Source organism: Heterodontus francisci, unplaced genomic scaffold, assembly GCF_036365525.1.
Source record: "Heterodontus francisci isolate sHetFra1 unplaced genomic scaffold, sHetFra1.hap1 HAP1_SCAFFOLD_50, whole genome shotgun sequence".
NCBI classification, from domain to species: domain Eukaryota; kingdom Metazoa; phylum Chordata; class Chondrichthyes; order Heterodontiformes; family Heterodontidae; genus Heterodontus; species Heterodontus francisci.
Window position 1 is genome coordinate 14,170,879 of NW_027140867.1, and position 20,067 is coordinate 14,190,945.

General features: G+C 47.3%; 1 non-coding gene across 1 annotated transcript; it reads right to left on the minus strand.

Annotated features, from left to right (window-relative positions):
* Positions 1-12,100: 12,100 nt before the first annotated feature.
* On the minus strand, positions 12,101-12,183 carry trnal-caa (transfer RNA leucine (anticodon CAA)). The gene has a single exon. It is a non-coding gene; the product is annotated as a tRNA-Leu (tRNA).
* Between the last annotated feature and the right edge of the window lie 7,884 nt (positions 12,184-20,067).

Genomic DNA, 20,067 nt, shown 5'->3' on the forward strand with positions numbered 1-20,067 from the left:
ATGACAGAGCTTCAACCGAGGATTCCCCCACAATGTGGTTGATAGGGCCCTCAACCGTGTCCAGCCCATTTCCCACACCTCTATCTTCACCCCTTCCCCTCCCTCCCAGAACCGTGACGGGGTTCCCCATGTCCTCATTATCCACCCCACCAGCCTCCACATCCAAAGGAGTATCCTCCGCCATTTCTGCCACCTCCAGCGTGATGCCACGACCAAGCGGATCTTCGCCTCCCTTCCCCTGTCAGCATTCCGAAGGGATCATTACTTCCGTGACACCCTGGTCCACTCCTCCATTGCCCCCATTACCTCATCCCCTTACCACGGCACCTTCCCCTGCAATCGTAGGAGGTTTAATGACTGCCCATTTACCTCCTCTCCCTGCACTATCCCAGGCGCCAAAAGCTCCTTGCAGGTGAAGCACTGATTTACTTGTACTTCTTTCAATGTAGTATACTGTATTCGCTGCTCACAGTGTGGTCTCCACTACATTGGGGAGACCAAACGCAGGCTGGGTGACCACTTTGCAGAACACCTCTGCTCAGTCTGCAAGCAGGAACCCGAGCTTCCGGTTGCTTGCCATTTCAACACTCACCCCTGCTCTCATGCTCACATCTCTGTCCTGGGATTGCTGCAGTGTTCCAGTGAACATCAACGCAAGCTCGAGGAACAGAATCTCATTTACCGATTAGGCACACTGATGCCTGCCGGACTGAACATTGAGTTCAATCAATTCAGAGCATGACGGGCCCCCCATTTTTTTTAAGTTATTTTTTCTTTTTCCTTTTTTTGTATTTTTGGGGGTTTATTTTATTTCATTTCATCTTAGTTTTTTCAGTTTGCTTACCCATTGTTTTTTCAAGTTCGTACTTGCTGCTGTTCAATTTTTAGTCCATTAGCACCCTTTCTGTACTAATGCTTTGTCTTTCAACACACCATAAACATGTCTTTGCTCCATGACCTTCTGGTCAGCTATTCTGTGATCTTGTCCTATCTACATCTTCTCCTTTGTTACCTCTTGCCCCACCTCCACTTTACTTGCTTATAACCTTTTACATGTCTAATATTTGCCAGTTCTGATGAAGGGTCACTGACCTGAAACGTTAACTCTGCTGCTCTCTCCACAGAAGCTGCCAGACCTGCTGAGTGCTTCTGGCATTTCTTGTTTTTATTTCAGATTTCCAGCATCCGCAGTATTTTGCTTTTAATGTGGCAATAGCTTGCCAGCTGTGCCCAGAATGTGCTAAGAAATAGTCAGCATGTGTGCAACAGTGTGCCATGGGTGCCCAAGAGTGTGACAAGCATGCAAAGGAGTGGGCCAAGCAGTGGTCAGGACTGTCTTAGGGTGCCCAAGCGTTTGCTCTGGGTGCCCAGTATTTGCTAAGGGTGCCCGAAGTGTATTAATGGTGCACAAGTGTGTGATGCGGACAGCAATTTTTGGCTTTGGACTTCCTAAAAATATTCTATGTGTGCCCAAGTGTGGGCTGGCAGTGCCTAACATTATGCTCATGATCCCCAAGTGTGTGATGGGATAACCAGGTGTATTCTAGGAGTTCCCAAGTGTTTGCTGGGGCTGCACAAGTATGAGCTAAGGGTGCTCAACAGTGTAAGAGGTGTGCGTGGAGTAGGGGTGCCCAAGTGTGTGAGAGTTGTGATCAAGAGAGGGGTAGCGGTGGCAAGATTGTCTTACGGCATGGCAAGAGGGTGATCGAAGTACTTGGGGATGGTGATAGTGTGCCAGCTGTGTTCAGGATTGGGCTATGGATGCTCAAGAGAGAGATAGGTGTGCCGAGAGTGTGAAAAGGCATGCCAAGAGTGTGTATTGGAGCCTAGCATTGTAATAGAGCTGCCCAATCTTTGCTTGCGGAGTGACCTCATGTGTGTTAGCGGTGTCTGAGTGAGTGCTGGCGTGGCACAAGAGTGGTAAAAGGGGTGGCAACAGTGTACATGGGAAGACCAAGAGTGTAATGGGTATGGCCAAGCGTGTGCTAGGAATTTCAGAACGTCTGCTGTGTGTGATCAAGCAAGTAATAGGGGTATACACGTGTGTGCTAGGATTACCAAGTGTGTGATTAGTGTGCCCAACTGTGTGTTAGGGGTGCTGAACAGTGTGATAGGTATGTCCAAGAGTGCGCCAGGGCTGCCAAACAGAGTGAGAGGAGTGCCCAAGTGTGTGCTGGGGGCTGCACAAGGGTGTCCGAGGGGATGGATAGAAGTGTCCAAGTGCCTGCTAGGGGAGCACAGGTATGTGCTAAAGGGCTAGGGGTACGCAGAGTGTGATATGGGTGCACAACTGTGTGCTGCGGATGCTGGGAAAGGCCAGAGCGTGACAGGTCTGTATATCTGTGTGCCCGTGGACGCCAAGAATGCGTTCATGAGGCACATGGGTGCGCTAGATGTGCCCAAGAATTTGCTAGGCGTGCCCAAGTATGAGCTGAAAATGCTCAAATGTGTGCTCGGAATGCCTGGAGTGTAATAGGTGTGCCCAAGTGGTTGCTATGTGTGGCGAAATGTGTTACAGGTCGGCAATAGAGGGCTAGTGGACGGCAAGAGTGCTATCAAGGTGCCCAGGAATATGTTAGGGGATGAAAAGCATGTTGCATGCATGCCCAAGAATGTGTGAGGGGATGGCAAGTATGTGGAAGGGTGCCCAAGAGTATGTGGAGTGTCCAAGAGTGTGATACATGTGCCTAAATGGGTGCCAGGACTACTCGTGAGTGTGATAGGAGTGCCAATGTTGTGCCAGGTGTGTCCAGGAGTGTGCCAGGAATGCCCAAGTATGTACCAACAATGTCCATGTGTGTGCTATTGGTGCCCAAGTCCGTGATAGCCGTGCCCGAGAGTGTTCCAGGAATGCCTGAGAGTGTGATAGTGGTGCCAAACTGTGTGACAGGTGTTGGAAAGAGGTTCACGGGGTACACAAGTGCTTGACAGGGGATGGCAAGTTTGTGTCAGGGTGCCCTCAATGCCAGGTATGGGAAAGTGCATTGTAGGGAAGTCAAGAGTGTGCCAGGGTTGCCCAACTGTGTGATAGGAGTGCTCAAATGTGTGATTGATAATGGCAATAGCTTGGTAGGGGTGCACAGAGTGTCATAGAGGATAACAAGATAGTGATAGGTGTATCAAAAAGCATGCTAGAGGTGGCCAAGTGTGTTCTGGTATGTCCAAGAGCTTGCTAGGAGATGGCAGGTGTTTTCTATAGGTGCTAATAGTATGCTAGTGATGCGCAGAGTGTGCATGTGATAGCAACAACGTGCGGGGAGGGGGCAAGACAGTGAAAGGTGTTCCCAGGGTAATACTAGAGATTCGCATGTGTGTCCTACCGGCCCCCAGCGTGTGCCAGGGAATGGCAAGAGGGTACTAGGAGTATCCAAACATGTGTAAGAGGATGGCAGGAGTGTACTAGAGGGCGGCACAGTGGCGCAGTGGTTTGCACCGCAGCCTCACAGCTCCAGGGACCCGGGTTCGATTCTGGGTACTGCCTGTGCGGAGTTTGCAAGTTCTCCCAGTGTCTGCGTGGGTTTTCTCCCGGTGCTCCGGTTTCCTCCCACAAGCCAAAAGACTTGCAGGTTGGTAGGTAAATTGGCCATTATAAATTGTCACTAGTATAGGTAGGTGGTAGGGAAATACAGGGACAGGTGGGGATGTTTGGTAGGAATATGGGATTAGTATAAATGGGTGGTTGATGGCCGGCACAGACTCGGTGGCCCGAAGGGTCTATTTCAGTGCTGTATCTCTAATCTAATCTAATCTAATCTACTAGCATGTTAAAGTGCGTGATAACTGTGCCGAAGAGTAGGGCATGTTGCTCAAATGTGTATTCAGAGTACCAAGAGTATGTTAGGAGCGCCCAAGAAGGTGATGGGGTGCCCGACAGTGAGCTAGGAAATGGCAACAGGGTCATAGGGGTGCCCCAGAGTGCAATACGGGTGCACAGAGATTGTTCGGGGGGACGAAGTGTGTTTTTGGTTGCCCAGAGTGTGATAAGTTTCCGAAGAGTGTTATGGAGTGCCCAAGAGTGCACTCGGAGAAGGCATGGGTTTGCAAGTAGTGTCCAAGAGTGTGATAGGAGTGAAGAAGTGTGCACTATGTGTGTCCATAATTGTGATAGGAGTAAGCAAATATGTATTGGGGGATGACAAGTGAGTGGTAGGGTGTCCAAGAGCATACTAGGGATGGCCAAGCGTGTACTGGGGATGCCTAAGTCTGTACTAAGTGATCTAACATATGTGCTCAATGCCCAGAATGTTCTACGTTGACCCAAGAGTGTGATAGGAACAGTCAACTGTGTCATAGGGGTGCCCAATTCTGTACTAGGGGTGTCCAAGTGCGCGATCGGTGTGTCCAGAGTGTTTTGGTGTGCCAAAGAGAGTTGTGGTGTTCCCAAAAGTGCACTCTGGGATGGGGATGCTTATGTGTTAACATGATTCTGAAAGCTGTGCTGACCCGAGAACAATACAATTAACAAAGTGTTTTGATGAAAGGCCACAGAGTTGAAAGTTTAACTCTCTTTCTCACCTCACAGATTCTGCCACACCTGCTGATAATTTCCCCCCAAAAATCTGTGTTTATTGTTCAATAAATAAAGCGTTTGCTTTCAAGACGAAATGGCACATAGGTAAGGTGGCTTGAATACCAAAAGGCATTATTGGCGATGAACGTGTGGTGAGCCGGATATCCAAGTTTGTTGACATGACACAGTGAGCAGTGTCGGTTGATTCAACACCAAAACACACGCCTGGAGTGTTAAGGGGGCATAGCAATAGCAGTGAACAATTTTGGCTTGTTTGCGGTGAGAGAAGAGAAGTTTACTAATTTGATTTTTACTGTTACAGTAAAAGTCATAGAGTCGTAGAGTCGTACAGCATAGAAACAGACCCATCGACCCACCGCATCCATGCCAACCATAATGCCTATCCATACTAATCCCACCTGCCTGCATTAATTCTATATCCCTCTATGCCTTGTTCATTCAAGGACATGTCCAGATGCCTCTTAAATGTTGCTGGTGTTCCTGCCTCCACCACCTCCTCAGGCAGCTCATTCCAGATACCGACTATTATTTGTGTGCAAAATTTACCCCTTTGATCACTTGAAAGCTCCTCCCTCTCTCATTAAATCTATGCCCGCTAGTTATAGTCACCCCTACCATGGGAAACAGACTCGGTCTATCAACCCTATCTATGTCTCTCATAATTTTATATGCCTCTATCATGTTCCCTGTCAGCCTCCTTCGCTCCAGGGAAAACAGACCCAGCCTATCCAATCTCTCTTTATAACTCAAGACCTCCAAACCATGCTACATCCTTATGAATCTTTTTCTGCATCCTCGCTAGCTTAATCACATCTTTCCTGTAGTGCGGCGACCAGAACTGCACACAGTACTCCAAATGCTGCCTAACTAACGTTCTGTACAACTGTAACATGACGTCCCAAATCTTGTACTCAATGCATCGGCCAACGAAGGCAAGCATGCTATTCCTCTTCACCACCCTATCGACCTGTGTTGCCACTTCCAGGGACCTATGTACGTGCACCCCAAGGTCTCTCTGCTCAAGATCACTCCCCAGCACCCTGCCATTCTCTGTATATGCCCTAGTGTATCTTCCCAAAATGCACCACTTTGCACTTGGCTGCGTTAAATTCCATTTGCCACTCCCTTGCCCACTTTCCCAGTTGATCTATATCTTATTGTAACCTGAGACAAGCTTCTTCACTGTCCACTATACCAACAATGTTGGTGTCATTTGCAAACCTACTAATCATGCCCTTGCATTCACTTCCAAGTCATTAATATATATGACAAACAACAGAGGGACCAGCACCGATCCCTGCAGCACACCACTGATCACCGGCCTCCAATCTGAAAAACAACCCTCCACTACCACCTTCTGCCTCCTATCATCAAGTCAATTGTGTCTCCAATTTGCTAGCTCACCCTGGATCCCATGTGTCCGATCCTTCTGTACCAGCCCACCATGGGGGACCTTGGCAAAGTCTGCAGGGCCTTGTCAAAGTAAAGGTAAATCGATTGATGGAGTGGGAGCTACTGAGAATGTTATCGGATGAAGGATTAAAAACAGATGCTGCACAAGCCGCAACAGTGCAAAATACGCTCTTTTTTAAAATTTCAAAATGAGAGATTGACGTTGTTTCAGAGGGATGTTGTGACGCCATTCACATTACCAGTCTGGTTGACGAACAGATGTGCAAACTAATGATGAATCAGTTTGAAACACCATATCAGTTGCTTCCGAGAATTCTATGTGAAACCAGGGAGAAAACTGTAGGACCATGACCGTTAGGCTAGCATAAAATATTGAATACTAAAGAGCTGACGAGGTACCGGGAGATGGAGAAAGGCCATTTGTTTTTTTTTAGAGAAAGCAACAAAAGTGGCTCCGGAAACTGCAGAGCACGGAATTAGAGATCCAGTGCAGGCAAAGTTATGTAACACTTACTGAAGATAAGATAATGGAGCATCAGCATAGAAATGTAATCTTATAATGTTGTCAATAAGTGTTCCTGAAGTGGCGATATAGATCACTCCCTTTTTTGAACTTTTGTCAAAGCCGTTCGATAGGGGTAAGAATCTGGTGCACTTGGTCTTCAGTCGGCCTGTTATATACTTCCTCTGGAAAGCACAGTACTGAAAAGAAATATAGTGGGAATCAATATAAATGTTTTAAAAGGGATTCGTAATTCGTTGATGACTAGAACCCAGAGGGTGATGACACAAGGATGGCCATCGGCCTAAAAGATCTGTTTTGGACCTCTTTAGATTAAAATCTTAATAGATGATCAGCGAACAAAGCTGGTGACAGTGGTAGACTGCATAGCTCAAACGGAAAAGCAACGGGAGGATATAACGAGATAATATTAATTGAAGAGAAATGCAAAGTATGTCACATGGAGACTAGAAATCCAGGAAAAGGTCTATCACAGAAACGCAAATACATTAACTTACATGGAAAATAAAAGCGATCTGGCGTTTCTGATTGAGAATAAAGTGAAGCCATCACAGCTATGAGTAAAGATAATCGTAAGAAGATAATAAATAGGAGCAGGAGTAGGCCATTCGGCCCCTAAAGCCTGCCCACCATTCAAAGAGATCATGGATGATCTGCCCCAGACCTCAACTCCTCTTTCGTGCCAGCTCCTCATAACCCTCAACTCCCCGATATTTCAAAAATCAATTACTTCCTCTTCTAACACTTTCAGTGACCGAGCATCCACAACTCTCTTGGGTAGAAAATTCCATACATTCACTACCCTCTGAGAGAATAAATTCCGTCGCATCTCAGTTTTATCCGAGTGTCCCCTTATTGGACCCTTGTCCAATGCCAGAATATCCTTTCTTAAATACAGGGACCAAAACTGTGGACGATATTCCAGTTTCAGCCTCACCAACACCCTGTACAGTTGTGACAAGACTTCCCTATTTTAAACTCCAACTCCCTCGCAGTAAAGGGTAAAATTCCATTTAACTTCTTAATTACTTGCAGCACCTGCATGATAACTTTTTACGTTTCATGCACAGGAACTCCCAGATCCCTCTGTTCTTCACTTTTTTAGAGTCTCTCTCAATTTAAATAATAGCCTGTCTTTTGATTCTTCCTACCAAAGTGCATGATCTCACACTTTCCTACATTAAACTCCACCTGTCAAGATTTTGCCCAATTGCTCAACCTATCTATATTCCCTTGCAGGTTCCTTATGTCCTCATCACAACATGCCCTCCCGCCTATTTTTATATCGTCAGCAAATTTGGATATATTACACTCTGCCCACTCCTCCAAGTCATTAATAATCGTAAATAGTTGAGGCCCTCGGACTGATCCTTGTGGCACTCCACTCGATACAGCTTTCCAAACTAAAAAAGATCCATTGAACCCGACTCTCTGTCTTCTGTGTGGTAACCAATCATCAAAACATGCCAATACATTACCCCCAATACCGTGAGCTCCAACGTTGTGCAATTATCTTTTATGTGGCACCTTACCGAATATCTTCTGGAAATCCAAATACACTACATCTGCCGGTTCCCCTTTATCAACTCTGCTTGTTATATCCTCAGAGAACTGCAGAAAAATTGTCAAACATGATTTCCCTTTCACCAAACCATGTTGACGATATTTGATTGCATTATGCTTTTCAAAATGTCCTGCTACTCCTACCTTTGTAATGGACTCTAGCATTTTCCCAACTACCGATGTTAGACAGACTGACCTCTACTTTCCTGCTTTTTGTCTCCCTTTGTTCTTGGACACGGGTTTCACATCAGCGGTTTTCCAATCCACTGGGACCCTCCTGGCATCTAGTCAGTTCTGGAATATTTCGACCAAAGCCTCCACTATCTCTGCAGTCTCTTCCTTTAAAACCCTTGGATGCAGGCCATCAGATCCTGGCGACTTGTCTGCCTTTAGTCCCATTACTTTGTCAAATATTTTGCCCCTCGTGATAAAGACTGTTGCAAGATCTTTCCTCCCATTAGCTCCTTGCTTATCTGATATCTGTGAGATGTATATGGTGCCCTCCACCGTGAAGACCGATGCAAAATATTTGTTTAAGTTTTCTGCCATTTCCCTAATCTCCGTTATCAATTTCCCAGTCGCATCCTCCAAGGGTTCCACGCTCACTTTAGCTACTCCCTTTCTATTTATATACCCGTAGAAGCTGTTTGTTTGTTTTTATATTACTTGAGAATTTATTTTCACAATCAATTCCCCTCCCCCACCTCTTTATTTGCTTTTTAGTAATCCGCTGCTAGCTCCTGAACGTTTAGATCGATTATAAGGTCAATATTGAGTCGTGATATTGAGTAATCCTGTCACTTCAGAGGAACTGCTCTTACATTAATGTGTACAGTTCTGGAAACCACAGGGTATTGCAACTATTGAATGGACACAGAAGGGATTAACCCGAATGATTGAGGGTCTGAATGGATTGTATTGTGAGGAATAATTATGCCAATTAAACATATTCTCATTTGAAAACAGAGTGTCGAAAGATAATATGATTGCTGAGTTTAAGCTTCTAAATGTTCCAGATAATGTTAGTCAACCATTCCCAGAACAGGAGAACCAGAGGTCACGGCCTGCACGTGAACGGGCTAGATTAAAAACCAATCTGCTGAAACAATATTTCCTTGAGAGATGGATCTATGAAGCAGACTCTGTACAGTTAATATTGATTCTTATAATGCCAAATAGACAGATATTGTAAACAGAGAACCATTTTCCGAAACAGTATGTGAGTAATTTGAATTATAGCATTGTAAGAGGTGCATAACGTTTGAGAGGACCAGGTAAATTTGGACATATGATTCCGAAAGTTCTCTGCCACTGGCGGTTTCCTCGCCTCTTATGTGGTGTGTATGGGGTATCCAGATGGAGGTAGCAGCCTTGTATTCTCAGTCAGCGGCATCCAATTTGTAGGGTGGACTGGAGTCACAGGTCCTCATCTACCCCCAGCTCTCACTTCTGCTTCCAGGCCGGATACCCTGTCTCATCTGATAGGTGAAATGCAGTGATGGGAGAAATGATGAACATGACGTCTCCTGGGCGGATGTCTTTCTTGATAAATGCAACGACCAGGGTGGAAGGATTCCATGCGGCTCAAATGACCATCATTTGCTGGATCAAAGGCGTACCACAGAATATTGCGTGGACTATCCTATCCTGAGTGGTGTGAAACAAGGCTGTGTTCTCGCACCCACACTTTTTGGGATTTTCTTCTCCCTGCTGCTTTCACATGCGTTTAACTCTTCTGAAGAAGGAATTTTCCTCCACACAAGATCAGGGGGCAGGTTGTTCAACCTTGCCCGTCTAAGAGCGAAGTCCAAAGTACGGAAAGTCCTCATCAGGGAACTCCTCTTTGCTGACGATGCTGCTTTAACATCTCACACTGAAGAGTGCCTGCAGAGTCTCATCGACAGGTTTGCGGCTGCCTGCAATGAATTTGGCCTCGCCATCAGCCTCAAGAAAACGAACATCATGGGGCAGGACGTCAGAAATGCTCCATCCATCAATATTGGCGACCACGCTCTGGAAGTGGTTCAAGAGTTCACCTACCTAGGCTCAACTATCACCAGCAACCTGTCTCTAGATGCAGAAATCAACAAGCGCATGGGTAAGGCTTCTACTGCTATGTCCAGACTGGCCAAGAGAGTGTGGGAAAATGGCGCACTGACACGGAACTCAAAAGTCCAAGTGTATCAAGCCTGTGTCCTCAGTACCTTGCTCTATGGCAGCGAGGCCTGGACAACGTATGTCAGCCAAGAGCGACGTCTCAATTCATTCCATCTTCGCTGCCTCCGGAGAATACTTGGCATCAGGTGGCAGGACCGCATCTCCAACACAGAAGTCCTCGAGGCGGCCAACATCCCCAGCTTGTACACACTACTGAGTCAACGGCGCTTGAGATGGCTTGGCCATGTGAGCCGCATGGAAGATGGCAGGATCCCCAAAGACACATTGTACAGCGAGCTCGCCACTGGTATCAGACCCACCGGCCGTCCATGTCTCCGCTTTAAAGACGTCTGCAAACGCGACATGAAGTCCTGTGACACTGATCACAAGTCGTGGGAGTCAGTTGCCAGCGTTCGCCAGAGCTGGCGAGCAGCCATAAAGGTGGGGCTAAATTGTGGCGAGTCGAAGAGACTTAGCAGTTGGCAGGAAAAAAGTCAGAGGCGCAAGGATAGGGCCAGCTGTGTAACAGCCCCGACAAGCAAATTTTTCTGCAGCAACTGTGGAAGAGCCTGTCACTCTAGAATGGGCCTTTATAGCCACTCCAGGCGCTGCTCCACACACCTCTGACCACCTCCAGGCGCTTATCCATTGTCTCTCGAGACAAGGAGGCCAAAGAAATGTTTGTTTCAAGCCCAAGATGCCATATATTTTACTAACCACTCTCTCAATATGCCCTGCCGCCTTCAAAGATCGATGCACATGCACCCCCAGGTCCCTCTGTTCCTGCACACTCTTCAGAACTGTGCCATTAAGTATGCATTGCCTCTCCCCATTCCTTCTGTCAAAATGCATCACCTCACACTTAACAGTATTAAATTCCATCCGTCACCTCTGCTCATTCTGCTAGCCATTCTATGTCCTATTGCAGGCGATTCATATCATCCTCACTGTTTGCCTCACCTCCAAGTTTGGAATTGTCAGCAAATTTTGAGATTCTGCTCCGTATTCCAAGATCCACATATTTTATACATAGCAAGAAAAGCAGTGATCCCAGCACTGACCCTCGGGGAACACCACTGTCTTCCATCCCCCAGTCTGAAAAGAAACCATTTACTGCAACTTGCTTGTTTCTGCCCTTAAGTCAATTTTTCTAACCAATTGGAAGCTGACCCTCCTATTCCACGAGCCTCAATCTTGTTAACCAGCCTTTTATGTGATACCTTATCAAATGCTTTCATAAAATCCATAGAAACAGCACCCACTGTATTTCCTTCATCAAACTTCTCTGCTCCTTCATCCAAAGATTCAATTAGATTAGTGAAGCATGATCTGCCTTTTACAAATCCATGCTGGCTATCCTTAATTAACTCAAACCTCTCTAAATGTCCATTGATATTTTCCCTGATTATCATTTCTGAAACCTTACCCAGCATTGATTTTAAATTAACTTGCATGGAGTTGCTTGGACTGTCCTTACACCCTTTCTTGAATAAGGGTGTTATTTGCCACTCTCCAATCCCCTTATCCGGGGATGATTGGAAGATTATGGCAAGCACTTCCTGGAGGGTGTCTGGAGCGGTGGCAGACTTGCAAGGAATCAACTACCGGGGAGTGAATAAAGTGAGACCCAGGCTCGCGGCCTTCAGCTGCCTGGAGGGGGGTCGGAGAGGCAGCGGATCCAGCGAGGAACCACAATTCAGGGAGAATGAGAAGGTCCTTGTGAGGGGACAGAGAAGATTAAGTTGCGGGTTTACCAGTTTATAAGCACGTGCAGAGCCAAGGAACGGTGCCGGGTAAGATCCAATAATAGAAAGCTGCAATCGGTTGTCAGGCAGGAGTGATAAAATGACAGAAGCAATGATGGTGCAAAGCAAATAAAAGGGTAACAACAAGTAGCATTTATTAAGCATAGATACCAGGAGTGGGGACCGAACCCACGTAGACATTCGTCTATTGGATCTTGAATCCAACGCCTTAACCACTCGGCCATCCTGGTACATTAGCCAAATAATGAAAATGAAATTTAATGTGATCCGGGTGCCATCTAGCCTTTCACAAAATCCAATTATGACGCCTCTCCCATGCTAAATTGGACCCTTCATCATCTGATGAACCTCAATCAGATCACCCCTCAGTCTAGGTTTCTCTAAGGTGCAGGGTCCCAACTCTTTTAGTCTAACTTGATAACGAAGATGTCTTCTACTGGGAATTAGTTTAATGTCTCTCCTCTGTACCCTTTCCAAGGCCTCAATATCACCCATCATGTGAGGAGACCAAGACTGGATACAATATTCCAAGTGAGTCCTGACCAAGGTTTCATAAAAGGACAAATGGGGGACATCTCAGATACTGAAGGAGTCCGTGTCCAGAAGCAGCAAGACCTGGACAACGTTCAGGCTTGGGCTGCTAAGTAGCAAGTAACAGTCACACCACATAAGTACCAGGCAATGACCATCTCCAACAAGAGAGAATGTAACCATTTCCCTTTGACGTTCAACAGCATTACCATCGCTGAATCCCCCCCCCCCCCCACCCACCACCATCAACATCCTGGGGGTTACCATTGACAGAAGCTTAACTGGACCATTCGTATAAATACTGTGGCTACAAGGGTAAAACAGATGGTGGGAATTCTGCAATGAGTAATTCAGCTCAAGGCACCAGGTGAAATGCTCATTTAGGAGAGCTGGAGAATTGAACTTGTCAGGTGTGCAGAAAAGTGGCAAATTAAATTCAACTTGGAGAAGTGTGAGGTGATGCATTTGGTGAGGTCAAAAAAGGCAAAGGAATACACAATTAATGGGTGAATGCTGATCGGTGTCGAGGAAGTGAGAGACCTTGAAGTGAATGTCCACAGATACCTGAAAGTAGCAGGACAGGTTGATAAGTTGGTTGAGAAGGCTTATGGAATCCTTTCCTTTATTAGCCGATGTATAGAATATAAGAAAAGGGAGGTTATTCAGGAACTGTATCAATCATTAGTTAGGCCACAACTTGAGTTCTGTGTGCAGTTCTGGTCACCTCATTCCAGAAATGATGTAATTGCACGAGAGAGGTTACAGAGGAGATTTACGAGGATGTTGCCAGGACTGGAAAAATGCAGCTATGAGGAAAGACTGGATAGACTGGGTTTGTTCTCCTTGGATTGGAGGAGGCTGATGGGAGATTTGATTGAAACATACAAAATTGTGAGGGGCCTGGATAGAATGGATGGGAAGGGTCTATTTACCTTATCAGAGAGGTCAGTGATGAGGGGGCATAGATTTAAAGTGATTTGTGGAAAGATGAGAGGGGAGATGAGGAAATGTTTTTTTCACCCAGAGGGTGTGAAGGGTCTGGAACTCACTGCCTGTGAGGGTAGTTGAGGCAGAAACCCTCAACTCATTTAAAAGGAGTCTGGAGATGCACCTCAAGTGCCTGAACCGGCAGGGTTACGGACCAAATGCTGGAAAATGGGATTCGGCTGGGTGGCTCATTTTTGTCCTTCCTGTGCTGTAAACTTTCTATGTTCTATGTTTTATGATTCTTTGCAGAAACGATTCTGTGATTCTTGACTCTCTAAAACTTGTCCACCATCTACAAGGCACAAGCCAGGATGAGTACAGCTCCAACAACACTCTAGAAACTCAACAATATTCAGGACAAAGTAACCCACTGGATTGTCACCCCATTTACCACATTAAACATTCACTCCCTTCACCACTGACGTACAGTGGCAGTAGTGTGTACCATCTACCAGATGCACTGCTGCAACTCGCGAAGGCTCCTTTGACGGCAACTTCCAAACTGAAGACCTCCAACACGTTGAAGTACAAGGGCAGCAGATGCATGGAAACACCACCATCTGCAAGTTCCTCTCCAAGTACACACCATCTGATCTGCAGATATATCGCTGTTCATTCACTGATGCTGGGTCAAAATCCTGGATCTCCCTTCCTAACAGCACTGTGGGTGTTCCTACACCACATGGTGTGCAGCAATTCGAGAAGGGAGCTCAAGGACAATTAGGGATGGGTAACAAATTCTGGCCTTGCCAGCGGCGCTCACATCCCATGAAAGAATATGCCTCATTTTATACTCAATTGTCCTCTGAATGCAGCCCAACCCTCTATTTGCTCCAAATATCACTTCACAGCATTGCTGCTGTACCTTTAGAGATCTGTGCACGAGAACATCCAGATCTCTGCTCAAAATTATTTTCTTTTTCCACCTACTTTCATGTTTTTCCCTGAAGGGTGTATGAATGTTGAGCATTCACCCTGTCCACATGAATAACACTGCACTTACCCAAATTAAACATCATTTACCAGTCATGAACCCTATCTCCCAACACATTAAAATCAGCCTGAAACAGTCGAGTATCGTCTACAGTCTGAACACTCGCACAGATCTTCAAATCATCTGTAAATTTACAAACCATGTTCCTGACACCTGCATCCAGATCATTGATCAAAATAGTAAAGAGCAACAGTCCCAACACCGATCCCTGTGAGATACCACTGGTGACTGGTCTCCAAACAGATCCAGATCCATCTGTAACTACTTTCTGCCTCTGTCCTGCCAGTTAGTTCCCAATTCAGATCAATATATTACCACTGATACCAGGCACTTTCACCTTGCAGAGAAGCCTCTTGAGTGGAACTTTATCAAAATCTTTTGGATGAGATCAGCTAATTGAACTCAGGCCGGAGATTAGGCCTAGGCCCGTCCTGCTCTGTGTGGGTCTCAGGACCAAACAAGGTGCGATCAGTTCACTGAGCACAGACCCTTCCTGCTCTATATGCTGCTCCAGGACCTGTTTTGCTGCCTCTGCTGCACAGGTCATGTTCTGCTGCCTCGACTGCCTGATAGTTAAGGAGCTGAATGCGAGCCTGCAGCAGCCATGGCTGAAGGAAGACACCGGGTGGCCCCACGGTTTAGCGATGCCTCCCTGCAGGTTCTCCTCCAGGCTGCAAGGGAAAGGTAGAAGGTCCTCTTCCCCAGGGATGGGAGGAGGAATCCTGCCCGCCTGACCAAGCAAGGCTGGCTGAAGATAGCGGGGGAGGTCAGTAGCCCTGGGGTCACCCCCAGGACATGGATCCAGTGCAGGAAGTGGGTCAATGACCGGATCCGGGCTGCTCAGGTGAAAACTCCAAACACTTTGGACCCTTTGGACATTGCATGTGGCAGAGTGAGAGGGAGTGTTTGGTCGAAAGGGAGTGACCACCCAGTCATGTGTATTGGGGAAGGGCAGCAGGACATGCTGCCTGAGGCTTGGCTGCATCTCGGTGAGAGGTGCACGTCAGTCATTGTAGAACCTCACACAATCCCTCGAGAGGGGGCCACATGCAGGAGGCATATGTGTGTCCACATCATGGACTGCTGGACTATCACCATCAGAGATGTTGGGCTTGTCCCCGCTGGGAGACTAACTTTGTTCATCATTGTGTCTGCAGGAGAAGACATCCCACAATCGGAAAGAGCATGTCAAAACTGGCAGTGGATGCCTTATCTCCATGTCCTCATCCCGATGGAGGAGGAGGCCATGGAACTGGCCGGGCAGCAAAGCAGCTGCTCCATAGCTGATGGAGAGACAGGGTCACCAACCAAGAGAGTGAGTGAACATCTCCTGGGGCACAAGGGAGCATCTGCTGCAAAGGAGCCACACTGCTCAGCTGTTCACCACTGCATCAATGGAGCTGCACAGTAGGGGTGGTTGGAATGTCACGATGGGAAGACCCTAACCCTTCAATGTCTCTGTTTTCTCATGCAAGTCTGGATGAAACACAAGGGCGAAGAGCTAGAGAGACTGGGGGACAGACAGACACCTCTGAGGAGCCATCCAGCTCCTCAGAGGGTCCACCGTCACATCATTCCCCCACATCCTCCAACAGCACAGAAACTCGCACTCGGTGGGTATCCACTCGCTGTTAGATTCGGGCTCACAAGCTGGTGAGCACATCACAGACAGGCCCAGGCAGCTGACGGAGGCTGTGACAGCCGAGGCCACTGACAGTCGGAGGACTGTGGGAGGCCAGACCCATGCTGAGCCCCAGGTTGATGACGTGCCTCTGGTGTCATCAGCAACACGGGAAATGCTGCAGCTGCAGCAAGAAGTCAGGCAACATCTGGCAGAGCTGCCAGAAACTATGTGTACCCAAGCAAGGATGATGGAGGAGTCCATCCAGGCCTTGGGTGCTGTACTGTCTCTGATGGGGGTGCATCTGGCTTCCTCCATTGAGAGATTGGTGACTCTGATTGACAGCCAGATCCAGCAGACCAATCAGTGGCTGCCGGAGATGTGCGCAGACCTGCACTCCATCGCTTTGTCCATGAGCTCCATCCAGCGGTGACAAGGCGAGAGGGGAACGAGGCACCTGAACTCTTCACCAGGGCCACGTCCCTCTCAGGTCAGCAGCGAGGTACAAGTGTGTATTGTAAGCGGGGAGGAGCAGATGGCTGCTACAGTTGGGATCTCCTCTCAGGGTGCTCCTGGTGTGGACAGTAGCTCCAAAGCCCCTCTGCCAGTGACACCAGTGCCTCCATCATCCTCATTGACAGAGGCGATACCGGTACCTGTGTAGGAGGCTCTCCAGGGCTCAGGCTGTCAGAGGGCGGCCACCAATGTCATCCCAAGCCATGGGGCAGCAAGGTCAGCAGCCTGTCTCCACCTCAGCTGACAGCACAGGGCGAGCACCACGTAGGAGCACCCAGAAAAGATTGAAGAAGAGCACCTAGATTCACTTCGGGGTTCACGGGTGAATGTAAATTCCAGATGGATAGGGTTGTGTTTGGTGTCACACGGAATAAAGTTAGTTTAGTGACACAGCACTGAAACAGGCCCTTCATCCCACCAAGTCTGTGCCGACCATCATCCATCCATTCATACTAATCCTGCACTAATCCCATTTTCCTACCACATCCCCAGCTGTCCCTATATTTCCCAACCACCTACCTATCCTAGGAGCAATTTATCATGGCCAATTAACCTCTCAACCTGCAAGTCTTTGGCATGTGGGAGAAAACCGAAGCACCCGGAGAAAACCCACGCAGACACAGGGAGAACTTGCGAACTCCACACAGGCAGTACCCGGAATTAAACCCGGGTCGCTGGAGCTGTGAAGCTGCGGTGTTAACCACTGCGCCGCCAAAGAAATAATGTTCTCTCGCTGTGTCTCCATCCTATTGTTGATGCCCTTTGGGACTTCATTTCAACCCTTCCTCCCAAGGGGCTGGAAGTGAGGGACAAAGCCCCGAGCTCACAAAGCTTCGGCCTGGCCACTGTGCGATGTGTACCTGGAAGCTGTAGTGTAGAAGGAAGGAGGTGACAACAGGGCTGCTTCAAGCTAAGGCTTTATTGCTGTGGTTGCAGAAGGTGGTAAGGCTCAAAGGAAACGTGAATGTATAAGGGTGTCTCGTGTCTCCCTTGTGTGTATCTAATGGCCCCTTTCCTGCTGTGCCTGAGCTCCTTCATCTGGCACTGCCTGACCAGCATCCTCCTCCACATCCTCATCATCAGAGGAGGCATCACACTCCATGATATCCTCACTAGTCAACACGTCACTCCTCTGTAATGCCAGGTTGTGCAGTGCACAGCAAACCACCATGATACGCGAGACCCTCGCCAGGACATACTGAAGGGCTCCACTGGATCGATCTAGGCACCTGAATCTCATCTTCAAGAGACCAATGGCCTCCTTGATGGTCGCTCGGGTTGACCCGCAGCAGGTGTTGTACCTCTCCTCTCTATCCGTGCGTGGGTTACTCACAGGCGTCAGTAGTCATGTCCTCACTGGGTAGCCCTTGTCTCCAAGGATCCATCTCAGAAAGCGCATGGGGCCACAGAAAAGTTCTGGCAAAAGGGACTGCCTTGGTATGCAGGCGTTGTGGCTGCTTCCCAGGATTTGTGCACACACCAGTAGGATCCATTTGTGATGGTCACAGACCAGTTACACACTGAGCAAGTGGAAGCCCTTCCTGTTGAAGGCTGCTGGTTGGTCTGTGGGAGCCATGATGGTCACATGGGTGCAGTCGATGACACCCTGCACCTGGGGGAATCCAGTGATGGCCCCGAATCCTATAGCTCTCTCAGCTTGACTGTTTGGATCGATGTGCACATAGTCAACGGGCCTCCTGAACAGGACATTGGTGACCTCCTTGATGCACTGATTCACCACAGATTGTGAGATTCCACACATATCTCCAGTGGATCCCCGCAATGATCTGGTGGTGTAGAAGTTCAGTGGCACGGTGACCTTCAGTGACACTGGCATCAGGTGCCCACCAAGTCCCATGGGGCACAGATTAAAGTGAATGAATCTGATCTTTACCTTGTCTTACTGGAACGTTCACTGTCTGGAAATGTCTGTTTGAAAATGTTTTCCTGTTATATTAATGGAGCAGAGGAGCAGATGTGAGGTGCTGTTCAACAGAGAGGTTTGGAAGTGGGTGACGGGGTGGAGTGACGGTGTGAGTGAGAGGCGCAGTGATTTGGCCATTCTCAATAGAGTGTCAGGAATGAAGGTCAGAGGAACAGACCAGGCAGGAAACACAGAAAGAGCGAGGAGAAGCTGGTGTGAAAAACAGAGATTAAACAACAGGCTTGTTCAGTTGGTTTGGGTCTGGTGTTCAGAATACCCGGAATCTGGGTTCACTTCCCTTCCAACTCAGGGAATTGTATCAACATTATGTTCATAAAACCATTGAATGATACCCAAAGAAGGAGACCATTTGGTCCATTGTGTCAATGCTGTCTCTTTGGTAGTGCTATCCAATTAATTCTGATGCTCAGCTTTTTCCTGTAATCTGTCCATTTTTCCTTCCAGTATTTATCCCAATTGCTTTTCAAAGTTACGACTGAATCTGCTTTCAAGTCCTGATCAGACAGTGCATTCCAGATCACAACACATCACTGTATAAAAAATCATTCCACATTTCGCCTCTGGTTCTTTTCTCAATCACCTGATAAATACATCCTCTGGTTACTGACCCTTTTGCCACTGGAAACAATTTCTCCTTATTTAACTTATTGAAAACCTTCTTGATGATGTCACATACTAGACTGCCAGTAAAACTGAAGCCCATGGAATAAAAGGGACAATGACAGCATGCATATGAAGTTAGCAGACTGATAGTAACATAGGAACATAGGAGCAGGAGTAGGCCATTCAGCCCATCGAGCCCACCCCTCCATTCAATATGATGATTGATCATCCACTTCAATGCCTTTTTCCCACACTATCTCCATATCCCCTATGTCATTTGTATTTAGAAATCTGTCAATCTCTGCTTTAAACATACTCAATGACTGAGCTTCCACAGCCCTCTGGGGTAGAGAATTCCAAAGATTCACAACCCTCTGAGTAAATAAATTTCTCCTCATCGCTGTCCTAAGTGGCTTCCCCCTTATGTTGAAATTGTGTCCCCTGGTTCTAGATTCCTCAACCGGAGGAAAAACTTCATCTACCCTGTCTATCCCTTTAAATATATGGTAAGTGTCAATGAGATCACCTCTCATTCTTTGAAACTCCAGAGAATACAGTCCCAGTTTCCCCAATCTCTCTTCATAGGACAGTCCTGCCATCCCGGGAACGAGTCTGTTGAACCTTCGTTGCACTCCCTCTCTGGCAATGATATCCTTCCTAAGGTAAGGGGACCAAAACTGCACACAGTATTCCAAAGTGCAGTCCAACCAAGGTTAAATACAATTGAAGGAAGACTTCACTACTCCTGTACTCAATTCCTCTTGCGATAGAGTCTAACATATCATTCGCCTTCAGAATTGCTTGCTGCACCTGCATGTTAGCTTTCAATCACTTATTGACAAGGACACCCAGGCCCCTTTGTACATCTACACTTTCTAATCTCTTACCATTTAAGAAATAATCTGCACATCTGTTCC